The sequence below is a fragment of the Pinus tabuliformis genome, chromosome 1_2 (assembly GCF_031772625.1).
Source record: "Pinus tabuliformis cultivar Carrire ecotype Pingquan chromosome 1_2, CPIR1, whole genome shotgun sequence".
NCBI classification, from domain to species: Eukaryota; Viridiplantae; Streptophyta; class Pinopsida; order Pinales; family Pinaceae; genus Pinus; species Pinus tabuliformis.
The window spans coordinates 1,098,204,599-1,098,230,504 of NC_142298.1; the positions used below are offsets into that span (position 1 = coordinate 1,098,204,599).

The 25,906-nt window shown below is 36.2% G+C and overlaps 1 pseudogene; it reads right to left on the minus strand.

Moving 5' to 3' along the window:
* Positions 1-3,765: 3,765 nt before the first annotated feature.
* LOC149210004 (pre-mRNA-processing-splicing factor 8A-like) lies at positions 3,766-21,133 on the minus strand (annotated as a pseudogene).
* Positions 21,134-25,906: the final 4,773 nt, after the last annotated feature.

Below are 25,906 nucleotides of genomic sequence, written 5' to 3' on the forward strand. Positions count from 1 at the left end.
ATCGGGGTCAGTGGAGTACTTATGATGTGGCACCAGCTCTAGGTTCCCCTGTCAGACATGTTTATGGAAAATGTATACGCTTGCATCATCACAGAAATACAATCTCTTCGGAGGGGTCTCATGTGAGCTCCATTCATGCTTATAAATATGTAAACAATTCTCTGTATGTTCAGGAGACGCGGAACTGATGATCTCAATCAAGTCCCTAAATTATGAATCTAACCCCATCATAATTGAAGAGGGCATCAAGATGCATGTCTTTGAAGATTATTCCAGCCTATGATGATGGATGAGTATGGAATTGGAAGCTCTTAATTCCATACAGGATGAAATGAAGTTGCAATGCTACAACAATAAATAGGACGCCAATCAAAGACTTTCTAGATCCCAAGAATCAATCATTGTTGCACTTCCTAAGACTAAAAAGCATAGGCATGCAACTTCCTGGCCTACAAAGCATAGTTACCAAGTTGGACTGTATTGGGCCAAAAAATGCATAGTTACCAAGTTCAACCATATTAGGCCAGAAAATGCATAATTACCAAGTTTGACCCTTTTGGGCCAGAACATTCATCGGTAGATTTGTCGAAAAATATGTTTGACTTGATATGATACAATTTGTTTTATCGACGATAAGTTTTATATTAAAAAAGAATGAAAAACAATGTTCTCGTTCCAGGACTAGTTTGAGATCTTGAATAGGATAGGGAAAGTGATAAGATACGGGTAAATTTTTATTCCCTAAAAGAAATTATTTCGGGTGAAAGAGTTATAGGAAGAACAGTAAACAACCATTGAAGATCGGGGCTCAATAACATGTTTTAAGTAATTTCTGTAGTAAAAGAAAGAATGAAAATAGTGATAGTCAAACAATGAAAAATAATAGTATTAAAAATATATTGAAATTTTATATTAAAAATTGCATTTAAAGAATGGAAATATTTTTATTAAAAAATAAAATAAAAATAAGTAGTTCTATATTAAAAAGATTATAGAAATTTTATATTAAAATTTTCCAGTCAAATGATGGTAACTTTTTTATTAAAAATTATATTTTTTTTTATTAAAATATTGTACACAAGGATAAGCTTTATATTTTAAAAAGATAAACATTTTAAAATCCATATTTTTAGTTTTATAAATTTCTTTTGAATGACAGAAATTACCATAGTTGCTAGGTCCATTGTAAAATAGAGGATTAGTGGTGTGGAATTAAATTAGAGAGGTTCCTTTTCTGTGGTCCACACAAAAGATAATCTACACACACTTATTGTCAAATAAATTTGGATTCAATAGCGATTGTGATTGAGAAATAAATTCAGTCGTATGTCAAGATCACTTCAAACCTACCTTTTATGTCGAGTTTCTTACTCTTTTCATTGAATTTCAGATTTGATGTTTTGTTACTTATGCTATTATATTTTACTTACATATTTTACCACTTTGCAATTCTAATAAATTTGATGAATTTTTTCCTTCATTATTTTTGGATCCTTATAAGAGAAAAATAAACAAGAGTATCCTTATAAGAGAAAGATTTAATGAATTTTCTTTGAAATTTGGAATATAATAACCATTCAGTTCAATTTTTTTAAATTTAGAAAAGATTAAAATAGATAATATGTTAATTATTTTAATATATATACTCTCAAATTTTTTCTGTATTGAATTTTACATAGACGAATTGTTTCCGTATCAAATCGAATTTGAATTTGCTAACTGCGATGCAAAGTCACACATCAAAGGAATTCAAAGGAATCCATGGGGGGAATTCATGACAAAAATCAAAGATTCATCGACACGGAGCACATATGTGGCTTGGAATGCTCGAAACAACATAGAAAGTGACGTTGGCCTATTAAAAAGCTCTCAATATGAGGGGAGCTTGTACCTTTCTCAACTTTCATCTTCACATGGTGGAGGAGGTTCTCTCACAAGAAATCAAAACGAATTATGTGAGCCTCCTCACTTGAAAGTCCCCTCCTAGATTAGATGATGAAAGATCAATGTGAAGGAAAAAACAAACATATTTCTTTCATAAACATCTCAACTATCTCCAAAACAAATTAATTTTCAATTATGCAGATTGTATCATGATGAGATAGTGCTTGTATCTCATAATAAATTTTGCCACATATTCACAAGTGATGGTGGACCTACAAGATATCATAGAAATGGGCTTCAAGGAATGGATATGGAACACAACTGGGAGTTGTGTATCTTCCTTCGAATTTCTTGTAATCTCTTTAATGGAACTAGAGGGATTCCATATGTTCGTGGCTAAGAAAACTGCTTATTTGGAAAGGATCTTGGTGACACAAGTTTTTGCATAGATCCATGTATGTAATACTAGCTTTAGTAACATACGAGAAACTCCAGTGATCATAAACATTGCAAAGGCTAAGTATTAATGTAAGAGACATGATCAAGAGTGTTGAGGTCATGCCCTACACTATGATGGAAATGAAAATAAAACAATTGATTAGAAGCATACTTAATCATTATAATGGAGTGACTTGTACTAATAACGTGTGGAAAATACAAATATTTTTGAGTTTTTTCGTAAATGTAGCTTAAACATGAAAATGAAAACATTTTTAACAATCTTAATGACTGTTTTCCTCGCAGATGTTGAAAAATTAGGTAATCTACAGTGCAAGGCACTCTTGCACATCTCTTATATTTCCTTACACAAAGTTGTATTTCAAAACTCTAGCTACAAGTCATGTTCTTGAAATTACATTGTGAATTAGCGATAGAAAATTTTAAATATTAAATATTTCAAGATTAAGAGCTGATAAATGATATTGAAGTTTTCACAAGTGCTAAATATTTTGAGACTTTCTTAAGAGGTTCCTTCACTAGTACAAAATGGCTAATTAGGTACTAAAAAACTGACTAAAATTTGCATATAAATGACAATTTTTCAGATGTGACCAATAGTGACTAATTTAAAATATCTTATAACACGATCAACTTTCAGTCATTTTTAGCTCAGTTATTAATTGGTTGTCTCATTTTTATTGTATAGTAGTATATTTAGTCTTAAATTTGGTGATTTAATTTAGTCATTAATTACCACAATTAATTACCAAATACACAACAAAATATACTACTATATGATCACCCAAGAAAACCAATTAATGAGAAAAGAAATATGACCAAAATGTTGATGCGTTATAAGATACTTTCAATTAGCTACTAATAGTCATATATATGCAAATTTTAGTCATCGCTTGTAATCACAAATCTATCATTATAGTAGTCATTTAATTTATTTATTTTTGTAGTGTCATATTCACTATATAAATAACTGATTTAGTAGCTTATATTCATTACATTTATTTTCATTATTAATCATTATAAATGACTCATTGATTCATTGTATATTCATTTTATTTTTGTTCATCATTAATCAATATAAACTACTAATTTAGTATTTTTAGATTGGTTTTATGTGTTTATAATTACTCAACATAAATGAACTAGTATGGTTTTGTGACTAAACTAAAATGATGCCATACAATATGCATGCTCATCTAATATGAAAATCCAAAGTTACATATGTTAATTACAATACTAAATAATATCAAGTAGAATTATAAATAATTTCAACACATAAATTATATTATATGAAATGTCAAGTATTACAATATGAGTTTACAAATTAATATTGGCTGGACTATAATTTATACATGAAATATTTTTCCATTACTTAAAAAAATCAACATTATGTTTCCAAGGCATTGTAGTTGAATTCTCCTATTATAAATACTTGATCATCAATATGGACGTGTGTGTCCCATGGGAGATATTGGCTTTAAAAGTATCACTAGATTGGTTCTCTATTAGATCCATAGTGCCTTCTACTCCACCAAGAGCTTGAATAAAGTTTGTTCAATAATTATTCACGCTCCACAACTTCCCATCATGTCACTAAAGAGTGTACGAAAATGGATTTGTTTCAACTCCTGATACCGTTTGAAGTTTGTTCCTACCTTCCAACCATTTTCACAAGGCAGTGTGTGTCTATCTTTTTAAAAGAGAGTATTAATGAAAGGAATACTTATGTCCCATCAATCCTATAATGTCCAAGAAAGGGATTGAGTGTTATAACCAAAGTAGGTTCAACAGTTATAAAGAGGATCCAGTAAAAAGCATACCTCAAGATCTTCAAGAGTTAAGCATCAAATCTGAGTTTTTGATTCCTACCTCTTTAAAGCATATTCAACCTAAACATGTTGAGAGTCTATAAATTCAAACTTTGAGGCCTACCATAGACCATATTTCTATCTTAGAACACAACTTTGAACTTGCACGTTTAAACAACTTCAACTAGAGACAATTTGCCTACACTTACGTGTATCTATTTATACAAATTTGGAATAAGTTGATCTTCCTCATGGCTCATAACACTAGCGAAGTGTGTAACAACAAAATCCATATGTTTATTATGACATAGGTCACTTTGTGGTGTTAAATTGTGGCCTATAAATAGAATTCCAAACACTCCAATTTCCTTGGATGTATAGAAGATAAAAAGTGGAAACCTAATTTACGAAACATAAATATTCATAATAATATTCAAATCTAACCAAGAAATTTAAGTTTACTAAGTATTTATTTCATGCATATTACTATCCTTTTACTATGAAGAGACAAAAGATACCTACTTGGCATCTTGCAATTCATACCAATATTTATACGTGTTTGAATTTAATTTCACATTTGACAAGGACATAGATCAACTCATGTGTATGAATTTTTTTCTTCATGGAAATAAGTTATAAGCCATGGACTAATCAAAGAAGACAAACCTACATGTAATAAACATATAAGATAATAAAATGTATTCAAATTGACAATCTAAAATAGCTCTGAGCATCATGCAAGTAGATGCATGAAAAACTAGTACAATTGAGACTGCAATAATGAGAAGCACTTACCTAGTAGTGTAGTATTCCATATGTTTATGATTTTTCTAAATGTTGTTGAACCTAATGAAATGAGGATCTACCTAACATGATTCTCAAACACCTTCATGTGTTCATGAATCATCATCAACTCGCAAGGAAGAAACAACAATGCACTCTTTACTTTGCTTATTTTGCAAATTCTAGACTCCATCCTTGGTATTTCTAAATGCTTCTAGAGACATTCTTATCTCTAGTAATATTAAAACTTTAAATGCACACCTACATATGAAAAATCCACAAAAAACTTAACTTTTATCCTTTTTCCTAAAATATATAACTTATCAATACATGGAAACAAATAGGCTAGCTGGGTAAGAAGGACATACATGTTGAAAAGAAAATTTGGGTTATCTTTGTTATAAACAAATAAAAAACTATTCTCCCATTCTAATCTTGTGATACACGAGGGAATATGTTCTTTATATCCCAGGAAACACTCCTCCCAAGATTAACAAAATATTCAAGAGACTAGACAGTTGAGTTTATATTTGAGTAATCTCAGGTGCCTCGAGTTTTTACTGAAAGAAATAAAAACAACAAATGAAAGGAAAAAACACCTCTTTACCATCATGTTTCATGAGACTCATTTGAGAATATCTAGGGAATCACTTTTTGTTGTAACCAACAATGTTTTCATTATTCAGATCTGGATTTTTTGTAAGGTAGTGTTGGATAAGATCCCTTTCCTCTTCATAAGTGAATCGAAAAAGAATGTGCACATTTTCAATATAAGGAGAATACAATCTTATAGGATGCCTCGTCTCCACTTTTATATCCCAGTAAGTAATAAATTCATTTGTCATCTATCGAGGACCAACTATTTCACTTTCCCAATTCAAACCAAGGACTAAGAGATCCAAGACCAAACCATAATATTGCACAACAAAGGAGGAAAATTGATGACCTCGTATGATCTCATATGAAATGGTATGGCTCATATCTTTGTATGATAACATAATTTTATTTTTTGCGTTGATATAATCAATAATGTTGTGTTCGAGCACCAAATGCAGAAGCCTGAAATAATTACGAATTCAGATTCTAGAAAAATAACTGAATCAAAAGAAATATTTTCAGTACTCACAAACTACCAACATAAAACAAAAAAATTACCTGTTTAACATTGTCAAATCTAATTTTTCAAATAACTTTTCAAATTTCATCTGAAGCATCACAAGATATTGAAGTTCACTAGTATTCTATATATCCTACAAATTATTGATTCTATGACACCACTTATATACCAAAAGTGGAGGTGTTTCAAAATTTGTAGGTTTGATCCAGTTTGGAAAGATATGGAATTTTTCACCCTCATACCAAATATATTAATCAAGATATGCATCTGTAACTATCTCAAGAGGTTCAGTTTGATACACAGAGATTATATAGCTATACAAGTCCATAAATTCAATGCCCACCAACAATGTGAAACACAACTGGACATTGGAAACCCAAGCAAACAACATCTCAACATCGTTGATTTAACATCTCTAAGTGATTAATTATGTGAATTACTTCGTTGAAGGAACATTGTGTAAGAATATGATGTCTAATATGCGATAATGCCTCATGTGTATTATCATATGCCTACTCGAAAAGATTTGACTCTTCCCTCTGTTGTTGATTTAATCGGACAAGAACACTATAATTTCTTTCATTCATGTGAGTGCTAGTATTAGGAGTTTTCTAACATCTGTTATATGAGAGTGGTGGAAAAGGAATGGCAAGAATTTTTCTTGATTCCAGCCAATGCACTTTAGTGGTATAGATGGCCACAACTTTCTTAGGTGTTACATAGGGTCCATATTTCGAGTAATTATGTTGTCATTGTTGTTAAGAAATCAACAAAATTTATTAGTAATTTATATACCTCTTGGATCTTGAACACTAAAAACTACCCATTCAATATAGTGTAGGGGAAATAAAAGCATGCATGCTCTTCTTTCTGCCAAAGACATGTGAACCTTCCTAGATTTTCCTGACAGATTATCTTTTCCAAAGTTGCACCGTGCCTTATACATTCACAATTATAATGAGAAACATTAGTCCACGAATATTATTTTGATTTTACATAGCGAAGAATCATATTCTGAATTGGCACTAGTAGGCTAGACACGTAGAGTACCAAAGCAGTTATCTTATTTATAAAGTTCAGATATAATAGAGAATATAAATAAAGAAAATAATCAAATTTATCATTATTAATTGAATGATCTATTTCAACATGTACCTTCCAGGGGATGTTTTCTTACCAACAACGTCAAGCTTCACTCAAATATTGAAAAATGGTGTGATATTTGCTCTGTTGATGCCTTATATCATAATATGACCTAGTATGTCAACAATTAGATAAGAGAATCATAAATAGACTTAGAAATTTCATAACACTAAAAGAAACAGTGGGATAAATGAGTTAGGAAGAGGAGAAATAACATTCCAATAAAGGATTGAACATATATAGAACATATTAACTCAGGACTCTTTACTATCAACATTGAAGTGATTTCAATCTAAGTCATACATTCCAGACAGTAAAAATATCCATTTTCTCTGAGTTATCATAGAAGGAAAAAATTAAAATCACCAGAAATTGTATCAAGAACATCATACATGATAGTTGCTCTAAGCTCCAAATAAAAATTAGTTTGAACCCTTTGTTTCATCACAATGTTTTGCACTCCCTTTGAATGAAAACCTTGAAATTGTCATGCAAGAAATTTTCCAAGCCATCTTTCTAGAAGTGGTACTATACCACGTAGGAAAAAAACATACTCTCCACATTGTAGCCGAAAATCCAAATTCAGGTCCTTTCCCAATAGGTCGAGTGTTAAAGTGATAATAAATAAAATGCTCCATATCATTACACATTCTTATTTCCCACATAAAATGATACTTATAATGATACATACTAGTCAACTACCATACATGTGAAAAGGTATATTGTAATACATCCAATAATTGGAAAACATCTACATTTCCTAGTCAAAATTAGATATTTTCATCGACAACCAGTTTTGTTAGCCGCAAAATTTCAAGAAATGAATGGAAAGAATTTCAAAAACATGACTTCTTATGCTCCTTCACTGTGAGTGTCTTCATAGGCTTTAGATTAAAATTATAACCAAGATTAAGATACTTCAAGTTCCCTCATTGAATAAGAAGATTCAACATATTGCAACCTTGTCTGCAAAGTTGACGCCTAGCCTCTGCCCAATCTAGCTCAACTGTACGGAAAAACTTGGTATCTTGTAGGGAGTGAAATAAGTATTTATTATTTTGATCCTTTGGAGGCCTATGATGAAATTCATTCAACACATAACATTTTAGCACCTTCTAATAGGTCACACAAACAGTCATTGGATATGTGGGAGGAATGCATGACATGAAACGTTCAAGAAATCAAATCCATGGCACATGTAAAACACAACTAAAGAACATGAATATTTGTCATGTAGAAGAAAAATGCATACCATTGTTCCCTTTACCAATTAGAAATAGAAGGAATATATTTCACTCGTTGCATATGACCTGATCACATATTGAATGGGCGTGTAGTAAACAATAATGCAATACCTGCAGTTGTTGCATCTGTGTAAAGTGGTGTATTGTGCAACAAAATTTCCACACCTTCTGGAACAAAAAAACTTCATCATCATCCTCCATGTAAGTTTTCCTCTCACGAAAATTAGTCTTATGAAAAGAAATTCGATGAATTAGAGGATCAAAATAAAATGTTGGTAAACCTAGATCTTTAGTTTTTATGTACATCACCATGGACTTGTGATATACACAAAGCTTAAAATTCACAGGCCTGGTGTTGTAGAGATCAGGAAATGAAATTTTATACTTTTTCGAAAGTTGAGAGGGGATAATAAGCTTATTAATATCATTGAGATCATTCCAGCATCCATCACCCTTCTCCATATCTCAATACAAAGGCTCAAACTTTCATCGTCCTGATGTTGAACTAGACATGTCAATATAAGTCTGAACTTTATTACAACAATAAAAATTATGAAAAGAGAAAACAAAATAGATGACCAAATATTGAAGCACCAATTTTCTCAACATAGACTTCATAATACCTAGAATGCAAATGTTCAATGATTTTTCTATGTCAAATGACTCCATATGCAGGAGATATAAATAGGTTTTATCAATCAAGTCATAAAGTAGTTATCCTGCGATATAATGGAAAGTTTCTAGAATGGGAAGTGATAATTTCCATATTCTATAACTAGGAAAATTTATAACTTGTGTTTTCACAAGGGGTTGTGGTCATAAAACCATGAGTATACAACATAATCTTCTTCCTCATGCAACTCCAACTGGATAGGTTCAAGAGGGTTCACATCTAACAAATTGTTTGCATAATCTAAAAGGGGTTCTTCATTATCAAATGGTGGAAAACACATTCTTTTATAATGATACATGTCCCTTTATTCTCTCCGCATCATGATCCACATTTTACCCAACTGCAAACAAGCTTCCAATTAGGCACAAGTATTCATGAGAAAACTAAGAAAAGACAGAACATAATCCAAATGTCAAAAGACATGAACTTTACCTATGCCATATATATGGGCTCAACAACCCATTTTACCTCATTATAAAAAGCGATAGCCCTACTTATGTGATATAGTACCTTCACATCTCAAAGATGAATAGGAAACATTCATCAAATACAAAAAGAATAATGCACCGAATGAACTCCTCTATTTCCATATTGGGAAACTAAATAATCTAAATATACATAAGGATTACTGTGTAACAATAATATATGATGATAACACATTAAAAAAGTTTAATACCCTCTCCCAGGGCATGGGCATGTTTTCAAGAATTTTATACACTTTATGAGGTACAAATTTAAGTGCTCCTAGATAAACAAGCTTGTCATGCAAATATTTTTTTGAACACATGTCTTTGTGGTCTTTGTTCATAGTCAAGAAACACAAATAACTAGAAAATTCGCAAATAGAAATGTTGCAATGGAATCAAATACCTACAACCAAAAGTGTATGTAACTATTTAATATCATTGAATTTAAAAATCACGTACACAACAATATCAAAATTCTGCATAAGTCAAAAAGAAAGATGAAGTGAGATCACTTAGGCTTCTAATAGTGTAATAAATAGCACATCCATTCAAATTTTGAAACATGATTCAATACATGAAAGATTCAAGTTTTCTAAGTTAACATTTTCTATAATAATGATGGTATATACACAAGTAGATGCCTCATACAAAAAACCTTGCTCCAAATACCTCATTGAAATGTTGAATTTATAAAGTTCAACAGAAAAACTTCTTGAACCATCCAAACCGGAATGAAAGATAATTTGAGAAACCTGTAGAGCCTCTACTTTACACCTTATCATCCATCATTACCTACTGTTTTCATCACTTTCCTCTCTCTTTTGCCTCATTTTCCACCCAGATCATTACATTAGTTGTCATTAAACATGATCAAGTGAGCTTTGCTAATGGGTGACTGTTTTGTTTAGTTTTTGACATATTTGCAGAGATTCCGCAGCTGTCTGGCAATTCCGCAGCCATTCAGCGATTCCGCAGCCATCTAATGATTCCGCAGCCATTTTGTTGATCTCAAGGTTCCACGTGCTATTTTGCAGAACGAGCCATGTGGGCATGTTGGAATATATGTGCTCGAGGTTCCTGTGCCATCAGTTCAGCTAGCCACGTCATCTGTACCTCCGGTCAAAGGGGGTCAAGTTATGGTCAAATAAAGCCAGCTTAACGTTGATGCGTAAGCTGTTTGGTCACGTCAGTGGAAAAGATGACTTGTCCGTGTTTTGTAAGCTGTGGGGAACATGATCCAATGCTGGATTCATTGCCCATAACGACCAGGACCTCCAGCTCGACCATGAATCATATGACATGTTCACTGCACCTTTAATACGCATGATATTCAGTTTATTTTCTGTTTTATGCTTTACGCATTAGGCCATCTTGCAGATGCCTATAAATACTTGCGTCTGCGTACGCTTATGTTAACTTTTTAGCTGTTGTAGTTTATGAACTTGTGAGAATTTTAGCACCTTTCTGAACTCTGTTTTTATAGAGTTGTTCCAGCACTTTTGACTATGTATTTCTGCATATGAAGTAATGGAAACAGTGCTGTTTTGAAGTTTTAAAGCATCTGAGTTGTCTGTGGGTTGTATGGATGGAGGGCCCCCGTTCATGACTGCCCTTGTATAAGTATTTCATGTTTATACTTCTGCAATTTCTTTATTTCACATACAACATTTCCTTTTCTTGAGTTATGTACAGCTTAATTTCTTTTCATTGCTGCAGCCTTTATTTTCACTGATCAGATTTGCTTCTTTGCAGGTTTTTAACCCGGGAATTGAGTGTGTTGTATTTGCTTTAATATCTAATGGTAGTTGCAGTTGTCTTATTCGTAATGCTGCCCTTTTTACTCTGTTTTCTAGATTAGTTTTTAGCTTAGTTTTACAAGCTGGATGCTAACTAATTTATGCTCTCTTTATCATGAATGGTTTATCTTTCAGAGAACAGAACACTAATTAATTGCAGCTTGTTTTTAAGTAGTCTTGGCTTGTGGCACTAATACTTTTTCCACTTGTTACACATAATCACATATGTAGGAAGCAGTATGATGGAAAAAGCTTAGTAGTGTTATAATTTGTCATTTAGAGTTTTTATCAATTCTTGGATTTGTCTTCAGCTACTTCCTAATCGTGTTTTACACAGTACTATGTGGTAGAAGCAGGGAGTTAGGAAGAGATAACCATTATCATCAGTCCTTGAAGTGATTTTCTTGTTTCTTTTATTTGCAGCAATATGAGTAGAGACTAATGCCATTAGAACGTGGTCATTTACTTTCAAGTCATTTCAAGTTATTCATTTCTTTCAAGTTCTTTTCCTTTACAAATTCAGCAAGTAATTAGAAATCACCAATCACACACTTTCACTCATCTAGAACTCACTTTTCACACACTTGCACTCATCTGTCTATAATCATCATTCCATTTTAGGAAGATAAATCAACCACAAACAACACCCCCAAACGACAAAAACTCTAAGAGGTTGTTTAAGTACATATAGTACACCTTCACTTCATCAGCTTACGAGCCCCGGGTTGACAATTAATGACATCAATTTAGGAACCCTAAATTGACTAAACAAAACCTTTGTATCGTATTGAATTTTTTCATTGAGTCATATTTGTGTCAAATGTCATCCATGTTGATATAAGTCTGAGTCTCTGACAAAGACCATATTCGACAACTCCGAACATTGAAGCCACCAATTATAAAGCATAATATGTTGGCATGATAACCTTTCAATAGTATAAATGTATACTACTTGTCTATAAAACCATTACATATAAACAAAAAATGAAGTTTCCACATTCAAGTATATTTGACCATAATAAAAACCCCCAAAGTGTACAACACTATGGAGTTGGAAATAATCCTTGAACATTTTGATATGTTTTCTATAACTTAACTAGGAATTGGAAATTAATTAAAGAAATATTTCACAAATGTGAGCTTTGAATTTTATTGCAAAGAGAGAAATAAGGGCCATTTTGCAATAAAAAGATAATGAATATGACAAATTATGTGATTCTACTTCACATTACAGCGAAATATGTAAGTAAAATGTTAGCATAAGCCCCTCACCAATTAAGTGCATATTTAATAACTTTGGAAGTATCTTTATAGTGTAGTATATGGAGTTCACACATTTAATTTTAAGTCATATGATTACCAATTGGAAAGGAAAATATGTCGTCATCTTATGTCCCTTGTCCATCCATGCCTACTTGATGATGAACCAATCTTTCTAGATTTCCCTGGATCCTCTAGGGTATGGTGGAGAACTATCTGAAATCTCTTGTTTAGATCATTTTAGCAACTACAATAGAAAACTTCAGGTCATTTCCTTCAATATTTATTGATCTTTATCATAGTTAAGTACTCTCACCCACTAAAAGAATCTCTGATAAATTAACTCTAAATTGTTTCTTTACTTTTCTTTATTAATTGTTCGTAAAACCTAATCTAAAACCTAAGTGAAGTACCTTAATAATTTACAATGATATGTTTATATAATCAAGATAATTTATAAATAACCTATTGGTTCTCCCTCTCTTTTTATTCCTCTCTACCCTCACCCTAAGGTTTATCAATATCAACCTAAAATTAGGTGGAGACACCACTCTGTGATTTTCCCCTCTTCAGTAATATGTGTGCATTAGAGTGGTCTTCCATCCCTACCATCATGCTATATATGGCAGCAAAAACCCAATAATTTGTTACATTTGGGGAACTCCACTAAGGAATTCTGATCAACCCTTTCCTCTCCCATGTAAAGGCTCTCACATGGGTACAAGGAATTTTCTCAATAAAAACTGGGAACCAACAAAATTTAAGGAATTATTCAATTCATCCCCAAGCCAAACGCCCTAAACTAATACCAAGTTAGAAATAAACTACCCTCAGGAATGTTTCTTAAGATATGTTGGCTAAGGCCTTGGCCATGTGGATCAATCATATTATTCCATACACATTCACCCAAAAAAGGAATCCATGAATCGATGTAGTTTGATCAACCTATCCGAAAATTAATCTAACAATGTTATCATATAAAATATAACCAAGGGAAGAAATTCTCCACACTTTATTAATATCAAAACCCTTAAGGTAGAGTAACACCATAAAATTGGTCCTTTTATGAAAGGAATCCACTCCTGTTCACTTGCCTCTTTGAAGGTACAACATTATAGTGAGCTACCCTTCAAATACAATAAACTCCACACAACTTATAAAGGGGACTCCAGCCTTATTTATAACTAATTGAGAGACCCTAATAATAACAACCCCTAACTATCCAGTGGACCATATTTAATGAGGCCCCATTACATTTATTAAATTATACCATAGTGGACCTTATTTAAGAATAACATGCATAGTGGACCCTATTAGCCCTGCTATGCAACGCTGACTTTCTAATGTTAGAGAAAAGCTTGGTCTGCTGGGTTGTGTCCAAAAGAGGGCTCACATTTGGTCATTGTTCCTTTTCTTCCTACCCTTGCTTACTCTTCAACACCTCCATTCCCCTATTTCTCTCCTAAACTCGACAGAGTAACCCCCTTTGGCCTCAGCCCCAAGCACAAAACCCCAAACCAACCATAAAACCCTACCATATGTGTTCGGGCATTCATAACTCGTCGCGCTGCATCCCCACTGTTGATCACCCCGCCGATCCAACAACTCCCATCACACCCAATAAAGGTGACCCGCTCAACCATTTTTGTTATTTTTAGGTATGTTCTATGCTAGAGAAATTTATTTAAATTTTCATAGTTAACAATCACATCAACATTAAGATAAACTGCAGATAGAACATAAATATAAATTACAGAAGACAAGCCAAGACAAGAGGACACAAGATGTGGACAAACCCCACAATGTGTGGGGAAACCCTTGATCAATTCTTCTTTTATGTTCTTCAAATTTCAGTAGAGAAAGAGAGAGAGAGATAATACATTTACAACAGAAGTCAACACTTTGACTTATCTAGATCTAGCATAGATCATTTCGTATAATGATGAGATCAATTGAAGACATTATGCTTCAACTGATTCTCCAAGGTGACTCCGTCACTTATCATTGTTCTGCATCTCATCCATGAGCCACACCTTACTATGTAGCACCATCATGCATCATCATGCTGCTCATGATCTCATACATCACGCTGCCCATACATCATGGTGTCCATGATCTACTTCATTCTGCCTATATATCTCATGATGTCCATATTCATCATGTTGCTCATATATCTCATGATGTCCATATTCATCATGCTGCTCATATATCTCATGACGTCCATATTCTACATAGAGTGTCTTTCATGCCATGCCATGCCATGTCATTTAATATGCTGACACAATTCCACTGAACAGGTTTGTGTTCAGCTGACATGATAGTGCATCTCCATGCTATGCGTATATCATCATTGTGGTACTACAACATGTATTTGCCAGCGTATATATATATTGTCATGACTACATTATTCATAGCATGTATTCCCATAGCTACGTTATTCAACAACGTATATATGCATTGCTATTTATGACTGCGTTATACTAATGTCATGACCGATATTATAATACCATGACTGCGTTATTCATAACAGCATGTATTCCCATAGTATAACCATTCATGAAGTCGTTGTGTATGCACTTGCGTGTATTACTGTGCGTATATATATTCATTGTGTCACTGCATTGAGCGTATATGACTATGACAATGATATATGCCTTGCGGTATATATTCCACATATCTCTACCACGCTACCAGATCCAGGGTCTGTGTATATGTTGATCTACCACGCTGCCAGATCTAGGGTATGACATCATTCCTTTTATCTTCATGCATGATATGTCTTCTGGATAGCGTATTACTTCTCTTTAAGAAGAGCGTATCACATCCATGAAATGCATATTACATTCACTATGATCTGGAGCTAGATGTACCCATTTCAGCGTATAAATTGTCTCCCATAACAACGGCTAGATGAATTCATTACAGCATATGAATTTTCTCAATGTAATGTCTTCCATAATCTAACTGCGTGTGAGGATCTCTCCCCTGAGTATAGTTAGGGTAATTTCTATTTCCATTGTTGTGTATATACAAGTGTTTTCATTTGAGACTGCAGCTAGGGCTTGTTAAGCCAGCGTATATATATATATATATATATATATATATATATATATATATATATATATATATATATATATATATATATATATATATATATACATGAGCAACGTATAGTGTATATGGTTTCACCATGTATCATATTTCCTGAATAGCGTATAGAGATGAACAACGTATCTGGTTTCCTTGAACAACATATAGAGATTCATCATTTGCTAGCGAATAGATGTCTTCTTGTCCTGCATAGGATTAGGGCATCATTTTGCAGTTAGGGCATCATACTCTTTGGTATCTCTCCTTCTCCAAAAACCCAAGATGTGGAGGGGAGATCACCTAAAGAGTGTGTGTCTAATGACTACAAATCCTCTCTTATTTATACTAAAAGCAAGGATGATTGAATAGACATGACGTATGGGCTTCTTGAGCCTACATAAGATGCTGGCTAGCTAGATAATAAATCCATAATCTAAATAAATTCATATCTCCATAAATACATATCGGAATCGGATTATCTTTGGATCAATCCTACACCTCTTGACGAGAGGGATCCAATAAAAATATCAACTATCATAAATAACCTAACCCACATGGAGTTTGGGCCTTGTTTCCAATTTAACAATTTTCCGCCATCAGATGCATCTCCGCTTGATCCGAAGGTCTTTGCACTCATCGTGTTGGAAACTTGATCGAACGATAGCACGCGATGAGAGCAGTTTTTCTCTCTCATCCACTTTTATGTGTCAATCATTGAATGGAATCACTCGACCCTAGGCATTTACCGCTTAACACCCGAAAGTAGTGCGATGAAAACCATTACCACCCGACCAAACCGCCCATGCCCGTTAAACTCACGTGCAACTCCATTTCCTTATGACTGTCTGATCTGCCCGCTAAAGATCGAACGACCCCAACTCACCCTACTCTCACCTTGGCCGATAGCCTCCATCGAGCCATCTCCGCCGTTCATTTCCCCGATCTGACAAACATTCTTCTCGCTCACCCAAATCATACACCTACCCATGCATTCCACGTCCTCCGACCATTCTGCTGCCCCAAGAAGGAGATGACCAGCTCCACTATCATCAGTCATAGTTAGACCCCCAACAACCCTATTTAACAGAAAACATGGCCAAGGGAGAAAAGGACATAGCACGACTCTGTAACTAAATTTATCAATCATAGACTCAACCAATACGAGCTCTCCAACTGCCTAAAGGATAGCACAGCACCTGAGCAGATTAGATTCATCCACTAAAACAAGCCACCTCGCTTAGAGAATCCATCAGGTAGTTAAATGTAGTTGGTGGTCAATTATGACCCCTCCATACCTAAACGGCCGAGTGCCATAGTATTATAAACTTATAAATATCCAGAAGCAAGATGTAATCAAGGTTGGCATTTAATGTAAGTTTCAACTTCTGGAGACTGTAGACACTTTGTCACTTGCAGCGTCTCATCTTCATTTTCAGCAAATACAAGCTTCTTTTTCTGTTAACTGCTCACTGTCCATTTTCCTCTATTCTAAGCTTGTGTCTGATATGCTGTGTTCTTGATCTCTTAATGTTTAGCACTAGATAACTATCATCTTATCTTTGTGTTGGAATATTGAATGCATCACTGAATAGGTTACTCAGGTTTCTTTCTATCTAATGCCGGAGAGTTGTCATCCTGTCTTTGCATTAGTAGATTAGACTTGCAGGTTTCTGTACTAGTTGCAATCGGCCATCACATGGTCTTGTGTATCTGCTGGTGTTGTTAGTATTCTCCATATTCACCTAAATATCTAAACTGTGATCATTGGTGGTCTAAAGCCTTTTAGTCTGAGGGTGTTCATGCATGTCTAGAGTGAAACAAAGTAGAAGTGGTTATTTGGCTTGAACTAAACCATCATTCCTTCCATTAAACCTGCAACAATAGTTAAATTTACATGTTACTAGGCATCTCCAAGCTACAACCTAGGAGAGTTTCTTGGAGTGATAACATAATTAGTGCCACTGTTAGGGAGAGGAGATTGAAGCTCAGCTTTCCTGGGAGAACGACACAGATCCAACTTTCATGATAGATAAAGTCTGGACACATTTCTGGTTGTAATCATCTATCTGGCGACTGGTGGGCTCCAGAATTGTAGCAATAATGCTACAACTCCTGGGGGCTCCCTATCTCTAATTCTATCAACCCGGTAGTTCGTACAAACTTGGAAGCGACGGTCCTGTATGCACAAGTACTAGCTCTTGTAGCAGCGGTCACTTGGTCAGCTGGCACAAGTCCACTAGGGCTCAAGCCAACTTCTATATGCTCTCAGAAGAAGCTTTATGAGTGATGGACGAAAGCTATCTTGAAGGAAGCTAACCTACTTTGCAAAAAGGAAATTGAAAGCCAACAAAGCATGGAAACCCTAATAAACCCTAATTTGACTAGCTTGACCCTTACAATGCAAAAATGTGAATGAAACTTCTACCAATGATGCCATTACTTGCAGTGAGTTGAAATACATGAATCTAAGCTACTTGCATCTGAAAAGATATGTTTTTGTATTTTTTCATTAAGTTGTTGAAATTATCATGCATGTGCTTCTAACTAGTTTTCCACTGTGCAGGGATGGATCAAGGGATGAAATGCTTTGGGAAAGGTTGGGATGGTACAGAGAGGGTCTACGGGATCCCCAGTATTCTTTCTGAGAGTTTCACAAAGTCTGGAGAACATGCAACCGTGTTCATGAACTTCTACAGGAAGTCTGCAGGGGCTTCTACAGGAAGCTTCTACAGGATGTTCTGTAATTCTTCTACAGGATGTTTACGAATTGGATTTTTGAGGATGGATGGTTGATGGAAGATGCATGGATGGTTATGGAGGTAGGATGGGGGTCTGAAGTGACCTAGGAATTGATAGATGGAGTGGTGAGATGATGTGGAAGGCTGACTTGCATCAACGAAGGTTTAGGCAAAGGAAGAGCAAGAAGGTAGGGTTACGTGGCAAAAGAGCAGATGGGAGATGAGGAAACAGACTTGGTGATGGAGAAGATGATCTGGACGAGGCTTAGATGAACGAGGAGGTGATGAAGGTTCCCTGCATAGTGTTTACAACTGAACCAACAAAGACATGCAAGAAAACAAAGATCTAGTTATAAAACCTATGACCTAGTTACTTCACTCTAATCTGACCTAACAACAAAGGAAATGAACAGAAGTTTATTTGCAGTGAAACCATGTGAAACGATTATGAAACTAAGTGATTATAACCCTAAACATGCATCCAAACTGATATCGAGTTCTGCAAATGAGATTCAAACACTAGTGATTGCATGGTGAAGCAAAGAAAGTGTTTTTGTTGGCAGCAAGGTTACATTGGTCCCAGCTCATTATCCCACTGAAGGAGAGGTGAGATCCAAGGTACTTGATGGCGTTTTTGTAGAGATTTTCCTTGTCAATATCCTATCAATATATGCTAACATAAACAACTACTTTAACCATCAAAAGAAATCTACATAATAAAGCAAGATGTAAGTCTAAAGAGTAGATTTTATTTTAAGAACACAACAAACACATAAAGATAAACAAGGGAGGTACTGAGCGCTTGAGATGGGCCCAACCCCAAGAGCTACAGCCTCCCAAGAGAGATTTAGAGCTGGTGCAAAGTTGGATTCATCTTTATTAAACAAGAATGAAGAGTTACATCAAAACTGTCCACAAGGAGAGCTTGAGAATGAGCTGAAAGCAAAGCTAATCCATGGCCTAAAAATCGAACTACAAAATGACTAACTACTGGTTGAGACAAGTGACTAACCACTAGCTACAAAATGACTACCCACTAGCTAACCCAAATGAGGCCCTAAGCCTTCTTATTTATACAATTTGAGGACCCAACAGTCCTCCTAAAGTTTAGGGACTTGGCTGCCCAAGACTTGTAGTTAACAGCAGTCCAACTTGACTTGCTTGGCTGCCCTTGAGCTGATTGATTCGGTGGCCCTTGAACTCCGAGCTGATGGTGGAGAATTCGAGGTAAGGGCCCATAAATGAGGGGGACATCTTCCTACAAATCCTCTAGCTTGTTCTCCCACGAATTTGGCTGCCAAGTGCTCATTAAGACCTTCAATTTTGTCTCCAAGTTGACCAAAAAGGCTACACAAAGCACCCATTAGACTTGTTGGCATAATGACTAACCAAATTCACTCTATTAACATAAAAATAATCAAAAACATGCAATAAACAAATGAGAATGGTGGACTAAGCCAACTTAGGAGGTTGAATGAGCCCAAATAATTGTACATTTTTGGGGCTCATCATCACCCCCCTACTGAAAGTGTTGCTCATCCTCTGAGCAACCAATCTCTCTCCTCATCTGATGGCCCTGGTGGCTTCTTTGGCTAACATCTCGGCTGACTTCTCCTTTGGCTTCCCTCTTTTCAAACTTCCTGTAGAAACAGTTCGCTGGCTTCTTGTAGAAACAGTCTTCTATCTTCCTGTAGAAACAGACAGCACCACTGTATCCTACTTGGCTGTGGGCGATTTTCCTTTCAGCTTGGCTGTGGCAGCCTTCATCTTCTCCCCCTTTCTGCTCTTCCCACTGTCTGCTCCTTTTCCTAGAGAATTCTCAGCCTTGGTATGATTGTGTAAGTATATTTAATATGATGGTTGAAATGGTGGTGAAAGGGGATAAAACCCATGGAGAATGGAAGCGAAGAGTGGTTGCATGCCTCCTCAACAGACTTCAAGCTTCAAATCCCTCTCCATACTTGATTCTGGCCTGCCCAAAGGCTTCTACAGGATGTTTCTGGTAAAAATACAGAACTTCCTGTAGAAAGTCCTGTAGCTTCCTGTAGAAGGTTGAACCATGACTAAATTGTGCCCGAACCCTGAAGAAATGAGTGTTCATGGAGGGGATGGATGTGCTTAGGGTGGCCAACAAAGGTGCCGCCTCCTTAGCTAAAATATCGACCAATTTCTCCTTCTGCTGCCCTTTCTCTGAACTTCCTGTAGAAATGCCCAAACAACACAAAGCCTTTGAACTCATTAGATGAAACTTGCTCAAGAGTAATTCCCTTGATGCATCATCTAATTCAACAACTGATCCATCTGCAAGTTGTTGAAAAGCACTCCTTTCAAGCAAATTTTCCATGGCGCCTTTTACTAGCAGACGATTTTGTCCCATTGGTTCCATGACAATAACACCCATGGATTTTCGATCACAATCAAACTCCAATAAAGCCAGCCTCTTTGATCTTTGTATCCACCAATCATAATTGCCCAATTGCACTGTGCCACTGTTGAGAATGGCACTTTTATCACCTGCCATTGGGTCTGGAACTCCCATTTTTTCAACCAATACCTTCAAGGCTGCCTCAGTGGGAATACCAGTAGCATGGAACTGGTGACCTTGACAAGATATCCCTGCATCATTGCAAACTGCAGCAACTTCTGCCAGAGTTTCTAAATCCTCCCCCATATTATGTGCAGACCAATCCAATATTTTCCATCCTCAGGATTATATGTTGTTCCTTCAACAGTAAACTCTCTAAGTGAACCAGCACTGTGCCCTATGACTATAAACTCACTGACAGACATCTGATTGGTTGTAAGAGTACCTGTCTTATCAGAGCAAATCACTGTGGTGCAACCCATAGTCTCCACGCTCGGTAACTTACGCACAATAGCATTCTTTTGTGCCATCTTATGAGTGCCAAGAGCCAAACATGTAGTAATCACAGTAGGCAATCCCTCTAGTATAGTAACAACTGCCAGAGCAACAACAATCTTAAAGTAGTACGTACATTTCTCAAAGGAAAACCTGATATTGTTTTAGCCACCCATCTATGACTTCCCATGAAAGAAAATATTTGTAGTTCATGATCCAGACAAGAATACAAATGGCACCAATCACTGTTGTCAGTCTTTCACCAAATTCATCTAACTTCCTTTCAAAGGGGGATCATGACATTCCATTGAAGCTTCCTGAATTTGTGCCTGAATTTTACCTATTTCTGTAAACATGCCAGTGCTCACAACAATGCATGTGCAGTAGCCATTGGTAACTGTAAGTCCTGCAAACACCATGCATGCTTTTGACTGCAACTCACAGTCACACAGGGTGGCTGGATATGTTCTTTTGATCAGATTCTGAATTCAAACAGATTTCTCCATCATTAACAGATCTATAATGCGTTTAAAAAACTCTGAAATCAACACTTTCAAGAACCCTGGTAACCTTGGACACGAGCTTTAACTACTTTTCTCATTTCAAGCTTGAATTTTGACAAAAATCTCGGGTTTCCCTTCTACAGAGCTGTTCTCTGCCTTTCCTGTAGACGACTTCCTATAGAAAACGCCTGTAGAGTGCGACAGGTGGGAATTTTTTTAAGAACTGAAGAGATCTCGAGAATAAAAGGCAGAAATCAGTAGAGCACCATTGTTTAACTGATCTGGATGGTGGACATGCGCTTCAGTTGACCGCAGTTGAACAAGGAGTGGTGAGAGTTTCAGTCGAGCGTCCCTTGAATTACTGCGTGACTTGTGGTGAGGTGAAAAAAAACATGCGCGCTGGCTTTTTCAAACTGAAGTGATGTTATGAACTGCATGTCTTCTACTTGTTAATCAACTGATGCCCTGTTCACTGGAGTTCAACACATCTACCATTGCTTGTGTTTCTCAACTTCCACGTGAATGGCTATCCACGCAAGCTACGTGATTTTTCATGAATGCTAGAGGACTGGATGTCGGGTTAAACTTATTCTATTCGTGGCTTAATTCCACCATCCCATCAATTCATGCAGTTTTCAAATTAAATCTATGCAATAGAAGAATGAGATCAGTCACATACCTCGAAGTTGAATGGCTGCCGTGAGCTGTTGTGGGCTGTCATTGCTGCATGCATTTGATTTTATGGTTGCATGATGGCTTGGTTGTTGATTCATGGCTGGTTTCCTTGTGCAGGTGTCCTCTGGCCAGATGCATGCAACAAGAGTTCATTTCCACGTTCAGATCTGCACCCTCAAACTGCTGCCATTGAATTTTCACAGGACCAGAACTTGTTTTTGCCATTTCTCCCAAACGGTGAAGCGGATTGATCTAAAACTTGGTGAGCATGTTCCTATCATCATTATGCATCTCCCATAGCAAAATCGTGATCAATGGATGCACGGATTTCGAGAAAAATGGAAAATGGCTGAAGATTTCAGAGCTCGATTTCTCGGAAACCGTGCATCAGAATCGGCTGAAACTGCTTGGGTAGGTTACTATCACCCATGTGCATCTCCCCATGAAACATGTTTTAAAACAGATGCACGGATATGGAGAAAATGCAAAAATGGCTGATGGTGATGGAGGCTGATTTCTTGGAAACCGTGCACCGGAATTGCATGAAACTGCTCAGGCATGTTTTCATCAACCTTGTACAATTCCCCATAAAACAGTTTGTCAAATGGATGCATGGTTTTCAAGTTATGGCAAAAACAAATTCTGCTCTATGTGTTTTTGCTTCAAGGCACTTTGCATTTTGGTTGCATGGGATGACAAAATGAATTTTGGTTGTGATGCAGGTATAGAGATGATGGAGGAGGAGTTGGAAGACTGCATGAGGACTTCTGAACCCTTGAGGAAGCTACCATGCTTGCCAAACCACTTTTTGAAATGCATGCCTAGTTTCCCACAATTTCTACAGGAAGTTCCTGTAGAAGCACAATGAGAAGCACAAGGAGGTGAAAAAAATGATGGATAAAGGCACGGGATGGACACACAAGTGCTTGTAGGCCTGATCAATAGATTCCCACCATCAGATTCACTTTTGAAATTGGATTTGGTTCGTCCAAAGGTTCTACAGGATGTTTCCTGTAGAAATACAGAGCTTCCTGTAGAAGGCACAAGAAAAAGTCCTTTGACCCTTATTTGAGTGCTCCTCTTGTCATGAAACGTCCTTCTTTAACCTGCAATGTCATTGCTGCAACATGAAATTATTCAATGGATATTAGCTTTATTTTTCTTTTTCTTTTTTCTCTTTTTTTATGAAAAATAACTAGGGCGCCTCATGGAGGTTTTCACCCTAATTGCCTGCCTTGGGCGCCTCCAAGGGAGGTTTTCACCCAAAGATCTTATTCCATTTTTATTTTCTCTTTTTTCCAACCCATTGACCGCCTCATGGAGGTTTTCAATCAATGAGCCAATCTAAGGCGCCTCCAAGGAGGTTTTCACCTTAGATTTTTATTTTTCTCTTATTTTCATTTTTTCTCTTTTTTTCTTTTTTTTTTCTACCCTACCCTACTTGAAAAACAAAATCATTTTCAAGTATAAGAATACTTCCAATGGAGCCATGTGCACATCGAGATTAGAGAAAAAATGATGTGAAGGCTCGAAATGCATGCTTGGACAAGTATCCAGATCTCAGAGACCAAATGATCTGGCGTTGAAGGGATCAAACAAAACTGAGGAAGAAAGTACTGCTGCAACTTAGTGACCTTCTGAAACCATATCTCAATATAGCTTTGATATCCTTGGTCATCTTGCTGATTTGGATCATTCTTCATGTCACCTTCTATCATGACCTTCTGATCTTCCTCTTTTTGTTGATCTTTCTCTTGAGTACATGGAGGATTTGATGATAACCATGAGGGAACTCTCTCGGTCTCTAATTTAGATCTCTTCTCTTCATCAAGTGCAGCCCATGGTTCTTTGATCTCCTCTTTGGAATCTTCTTTTGCTTTTGGTCCTTCAATGTTGTCAATAGATTCTCTCTTTTGCAACACTCTTCCTGAGCTTTGGTGAACATCATTGAGCTCAAAAGGAGTTGTTTGGATATGCTGTGCCTCAGATTTGCAATTAAGTTGAGCTACTCCATTGCATGGCTTTTGAAATGGTACGGGTAAATGAGTGGAGGTGTGAGTTTGAGATGGAGATGGATGGCATTGTGGTTGGGTAGGCATCTGGGGTTGCCTTGGTGGAGGAGGAGGTGATGGTTGTGGATGAGCAGGTGGTGGAGGAAAATGAGCGGGATGAGAGTTGTACTGGGGCCTCCACTCCTGATAAGGTGCATTCCACTGAGGCTGTGGCTGAGCATAAGAGTGAAACGAATGAGCAGCTGGTTGGGCATAATATGGATCTGTGAAGGAATAAGGAGGAGGTGTGAACCAGGAAGGATGAGCAGGGGGACCCCAAGAAGGCATGAAGGTGGCTTGGTAAGGGTCATAATATGTCTCGGGTGTCCCTTGTAGTTCCTGCTGGTAGGGTATGGGTCCATGTGGCCTCCTTTGGTTCATATAACAGAGTGATTCAGTGGCTCCCTTGGCTCTTTGATATGTAGCTTTGATTCTGGGCAAGGAAGGGCACTGATCTGTAGGATGGTATTCTTCACAGATGAAACACACTTCTAGAGGGTGCATTGGACATTCGTTCCTAGGATGCTTTCTAGTGCACCTAGGACAAAAAATGGCCAAAGCCCTCTTGGCTTCTTCTTGCTTCTTTTGGATCCGCAAGGTATCCAGTTGCATGGCAAGAAACTGCCTCATATCACTCTTGAAATCTTTGATCTGATTTACAAATTCATCTTTGGACAAGGGACTGCTCCCAACATTTCTGCTTGTAGCCATTTGCTTCAGAGGAATGTTTCTTCTTCTTCTCCCCTAGAGGTTCTTCAGATATGTCTTGATGTCCACCCAGGGGTTCTTTCATCACAGCCATCGAAGAAGAACGTTGGCTGTGTGAAGCAGTGGGGGTGTTGTGCAATCATTTTTCTAACTTATCTCTACTCCTACAAAGCATGAAATGAAATCTTTTTGGTTGATTTTTGCTTTTTTTCTACTTCTACTTGCAAAATTGAAATAAATTGAACTGCAACTAACTATCTTGCTAAAATGAAAATGCGGAATTGAAATGAAAGCAGGAAATGACTAATCTATTTTGCTCAAATGAAATTGCAGGAATGAAATGCTAGGCTACGCTTGTGAAATTGAAATGCTAATCTACGCTTGCAGAAATGAAATTGCAGAATTGAAATGCTAATCTATGAAAGCAAGAAATGCTAATCTACTTTTGCATAAATGAAATTGCATAATGGAAATGAAATAAACTACTTAGCAGAAGGTTGTAGTAGAAAATAGAAGAATAGCAACAATCACCAATACTCTACCGCTTCCCCGGCAACGGTGCCAAAAAGATGGTGGGCTCCAGTATTGTAGCAATAATGCTACAACTCCTGGGGGCTCCCTATCTCTAATTTTATCAACCCGGTAGT